At 37.3% G+C, this 5466-nt stretch overlaps 1 long non-coding RNA gene across 1 annotated transcript; it reads left to right on the top strand.

The window, feature by feature from the left end:
• Positions 1–1037: 1037 nt before the first annotated feature.
• Positions 1038–4415, top strand: LOC145121270 (uncharacterized). The gene is made up of 2 exons (XR_013714578.1): positions 1038–2273; positions 2358–4415. It is a non-coding gene; the product is annotated as an uncharacterized LOC145121270 (long non-coding RNA).
• The last annotated feature ends 1051 nt before the right edge of the window (positions 4416–5466 follow it).

The raw sequence follows: 5466 nt of genomic DNA, 5'->3' as shown, positions 1-5466 counted from the left end.
ACACCTTTAGCAGCGACGGACACTTTTACCGGCGACATTAAACAAACCCGTTTTTTGTCGCCGCTAAAAGTGTTCGTCGCCGTTAAAGGCTTATGTTGGCGATCTGCGTCATTTCAACCCTAATTGTCGATTTAGGTGATGATCCAACGACTAGGAGGACGTAGAAAACCCCGCGTTATTTTCCCTCCGGTATGTCGCCGCTAAAGGCGTCGCTGCTATTGCCTGTTATGGCGATCTGCGTCTCTTCAACCCCATCCGTAAATTTAAGCGATGATCCAACGATGTAGGAGACCCCGGATTGTTTTCCCTCCGATGTGTCGCCGCTAAAGGCTGTCCGTCGCCGCTAAAGAGCGTCGACAATAAAATGTGTTTCGTCTTCACTTTCTTCCCGATCTACTTCTGTGTTTTCCCTTCTTCTCTCTTCTCTCTGCTCACCACCATCGACCTCATCGGAATTTCACCGAAATCTTCGATATTTCGCCCCTCTTCCTCTCCATTTTTTCCCCTTTTCTTTTCCTTTTCTCTTGTCCCTACTAAATTTTTGTTGGTTGTCGGAATTTTGAGACCCCCCTCCCCACCGTTCTCGCCGGAGTATACCGCCACCACCACTGTTCATGACGAAATTTTGATAATTTTAATATTTTAGATGTGTATTTGTATGTGTATTTTGTGTTTGTAGACGTGGACATGTATTTGTATTTGCATTTGTATGTATATGTGTATCTTGAGTGTATTTTTATGTATGTATATGTGTTTTTGTATGATCATTTATATGTATATGTGTATTTTGTATGTAAATTCTGTATGTGTATGTGTTTTTGTATGTATATGTGTATTTTGTATGTCTATTATGTATGTGTATTATGTATGTATGTGTATTTGTATGTATACAAATATATATATATAAATAGCGGCGACACCTTTAGTGGCGACAGATAGTATTAGCAGCGACGCGCCTTTAGCGGCGACAGAAGGCAACAGCTGCAACTAGTAGAGCATTAGCGACGAACCAACAGCAACGACTCTTTAGCGGCGACCGGTCACCGCTAATACCTTTAGCGGCGACATTTTTGACCTTTATCGGTGACGCCCGTCGCCGGTAATACTCTAATTTCTTGTAGTGAGTGTTTTCATCAAAAAATTACACAGTATGGGCTATGAGAATGCGGGTTATTTTAAATGTTCATGGGGTGTAGGAGGCAATCGATCCTGGAGTCAATGGGGATGCCAAAAAGAATAATGTAGCAATTGCACTTTTGTTTCAAGCAATACCCGATGAGCAGACATTGTTAATAGGGAATATCCTAACCGCAAAGGAGATGTGAGATGTTCTCAAAACCCATCATTTGGGTGCGGATCGAATCTGGGAGGTGAGACTTCAAACTCTAATGGGAGAGTTTAAAAATCTGAAGATGAAGGACCAAGAGGTGATAGACAACTTTGCTAATAAGTTGTCCGAGTATGCTTCTCGAGCCGCCTCACTTGGATCAGTTATGGAGGAAACAAAATTGGTTAAGAAATTTCTTAACGGGTTACCCAAACGTTTTATTAATATGGTGGCTTCTATAGAATAGGTTGTAGAGTGGAAGACTATCGGTTATGATGATGTTGTGGGCCGACTTAAAGCTTATGAAGAAAGGATCAAAGTTGAGGAGATCCAAACCGAGCAAAATAAGCTTTTATTTGCAAATTCGGATGAAAAAGCAAAAGAAAAAGAACATAGGTGTGAGCATTGTGGTTGTGTAAACTCGAACCGTGAAGACTATGGGTGTGGCCGAGGTGGAGGTCGGGGGTCCGGGAAAAGTCGAAGAGATGGTCGAGTGCAACGAGACAAAAGCCACGTGAAGAGTTATAAGTGTGATGAGATCGGGCATTACATATTGGAGTATCCAATGTAGGAGAAAAAAGATGAGCCCAACTTGAATCGGTGCGAGGAAGATGAATTAACACTGCTGTGAAAAAGGAAATAAACGATTAAGGGGTGAATGTTGGAGTCATCGTTTATTATATGGGTCATGGGTTAAGTTATTTACACATGCTTTACTTTTGAATAAAAAGAAGGACTTCTTAAAAAGATTTGACCGGATTTTAGGAAGTGCACGTTGGGCGGTCTTCATATTTACCTTGTCTTTAGGTGGCATAGTTTAGTATTTTATTAGTTTTCTTTTGTTCGTAGATTTTTGAAAGGCTATATATATAGGCCTTGTTTAATATGAATAGAATGAGCTTTCTTCAGCAACTTTCGTACACTTCTTTCACTTCATATTTAGAAGGTTTCTTTTCTTCATTTATGCAAGTTTATTTTCATTATATTTGTGAGTTTCAAGTTCTGAGTTTTGAGACTTACTATCTTACAGAAAGGGTTATTTTGGAGGTCTGCGTTGTGGAAGCTTTGAGGTTCAAACAAATAGGGAACACCAATGCAACAAGAAAAATGTTGATCCATGTTTTTATATCAAGCAGAGGCCATGGATTAAGAACAAATCTCCCACCAATGTTTTTCGGTGAAAGATATACGACGCATTATGAGGTTGGCTAATAGATCTGTATCATAACGGAGCTGTTGGCTTGTTAAGGTATATGTTTTACTTAATTGCTTTAGAGTTTTAATGCCTAAATAAAGATTCATTAGATAGTGTGGCTGTTAAGGTATAACAGGTAGTTTAATAAGGTTTTGCATAAAATTATGGGGTATAGGTTCGGATTTGCATAGGACAAAAAAGGATTAGACGCAGTGGTTAAACCTCCAAATTAATATGCATTGACTTGACTTTTTCGTATGGTGAAAAATTGTTACAAAGCAAGCTATACACACATGAAAACAGAGTAAGATGTGTTCCACAATGTTTTAAAAATCGATTTTTCAGTTTATCCGGTCTAATGACCGTCGATTTAACCAAGAGTTTTCCTAAATCTGGCGGTAATGTGCGTTAGTTTTCGAGTTGTGTACACTCTGAAAATGTTCAATTTGCTTTGAAAATGAGTTGTTTTTTAACAAGTGAAATCTAACTATACAATTTCAAATAAACCAGTTCAACTGGTTTTTTTACCGGTTCTATCACAACGATCCAACCCGATTTTTTGAAAAAAGTCAAAAACCGTCCAATCTAGAAATTGACATAAGACTAGTCTTTATTGAAATGCCTTTGTCTCGGGTTTCTGGTCCAACAGGTTCGTGTTAGTTTTTAAACATTGGTATTACATGTTTAGTGTTAATGGATTTATAAGTGTTGAGACAAAAACAAACCAATACTCCAACCGATCTCACTGCCAAATTTGATGGTTCGAGACCTCCTCTTGAAGACCCCACCTTATATCACAGCTTGGTTGGTGCACTTCAGTATTTGATATTTACTATACCGGACTTCACAATTTCAAATAAACCGGTTCAAATGGTTCGAGACCTCCTGTTGAAGACACCACCTTATATCGCAGCTTGGTTGGTGCACTTCAGTATGTCGTTCAACAAATATGTTTTTATATGCATGATCCTTGTAAGACTCACTTTATTGCTATTAAGCGTATTTTGCGCTACGTTCGTGGTACTACAAATCATGGACTTTAGATTTTCTGCTCTCCATCTCGTGATATTATTGCCTATTTTGATGCTGACTAAGGTGCCCGATTATCAGGCGTTCTATCTCGTGATATTATTGCTAATTTTATCCTAGCCCTCTAAGGGCGTGTTCGGCACGGAGCGTTTGTGAGCGTTTGAGAGCTTCTACCTTGTAGCGTTTGACAAAACGCTCATTTTTTAACAGAAAGCCTCGTTCGGCACTACAAGCTTCTAGCGTTTAGTTTAAACAAAACGCTCCAAATCCAAATGCTACTTCATGTAGCATTTAACAAAACGCCACAAGCTACCCGCTACATACTACAAGTCACCCGCTACCAGCTAATTTTGCCGAACACGCCCTAAATGTCAGACTACTATCTCCCGCTCCAGCATCGAGGTTGAATATCGTGAGGTTGCTAATGTTTGATATGAAATTTACTGCTTATGCTACACTACTCACCTGATCGAGCTTCTATTGTATATTGTGATAATGTGAGTGCAATTTACATGTCTTCCAACCATGTTCAACATCAACGGACTAAACGTATTGAGATTGACATGCACTTTGTTCGTGATAAGGTTGCCACCGGTCAAGTTCGGGTTCTTCATTTTCCATCCAACTCTCAATATGCGGATATCTTCATCAAAAGTCTTCCTTCCACTTTATTTCTTGATTTTCGGTTCAGTTTGAATGTTCCACAAACATCTTATGTTATAATTGCGGGGGCTGTTAATAGATTTATAAGTGTATCCGTTGATTGTATATACTTTTGTGTAGCCATTTTATATTTCCTATGGTCTTGTATAGTTGGGCCACATGTATTTTCATGGAAAAGATATTGAAATTACATTTAGTTTAGTCAAATGGGTTGGAACGAATTTTTATATAATTCTGTATGGGAATAGTTTAGGCTATATGGAGTGCATCTCCACATAAGCCAAATACCCTTTCACTGCGTACTCACTAGAGCTGAGAAATGGTGTTTGCCGACAGGAAGAGAGGGAGTAAGAGAGAGATAAAGAGAGATAGGAAGAGAGAGATTGTTGCCTCCCATAGCTGCACTCACAGAGCTCCACAATCACATATTAGGGGTGACGTTTGGAAGAAAGTAACGCGTGACTTCTTGTGCGAACTTATCATACACATAGCTTTCTCAAGGCGTTCCGTATAACCTTCTATCAATAAATACCTTACATGGTCCAAGTAACTTGGTGGAACCGTAGAGTATGTTGAGTTTCTTCCTCAATATGTGGTGATCCAACTCGACGACATAGACATGGGTATTTTACGTAAAGTGAGCCTTTATTTTTGGGGAGTTTTGGCGTGAATAGTGCTCCAAATCTTGGGTTTTTTTTTTTTTTTTGTTTTTCCTTTTTTGGTATTTTTTTTTAGTATTGTATAGAAATAGGTTGTTTTTAAATGGCCATCATTTTTACTATTTTTTACAAAAAGAAAAATATATATTTTCATTTATAACTAGTACTGTTACAAAGTTTAACCGTTGAAATTTCATCTCATTTTCAAGTTATAATTATAATTATTAAATAATTCAAATTTTACACTTATTATATATTATATATAAATTAATTTATTTCAAGATGTATAATTACATTTATATATTATTTATAACAAATTAAACCATGAATTAGACCTTACAAATACTTTAAATTTATGCCAATATTAAATATATTATAATGTCATAAAATTACAAGATCAACTGAAAACTATATTACAATATGAATTATGTACAAAATTACACTACCAATAAAACCCTAAATTACAACATTTATTAAAAATGTTACAAAGTTCACATCACATTGAATATTGGTTGAGAATTTGGACAATTTTTTTTATTATGACCATGTTGGTGGCATAGTCCGCATCTACGAAGTTCGTTGGAATGACGAAT

The sequence above is a fragment of the Lactuca virosa genome, chromosome 6 (genome assembly GCF_052849685.1).
Source record: "Lactuca virosa cultivar CGN04683 chromosome 6, Lactuca_virosa_CGN04683_v6, whole genome shotgun sequence".
Taxonomy (NCBI): Eukaryota; Viridiplantae; Streptophyta; class Magnoliopsida; order Asterales; family Asteraceae; genus Lactuca; species Lactuca virosa.
Note: the sequence above shows the minus strand (reverse complement) of the source record. Positions and strands in the feature narration are given on the sequence as shown.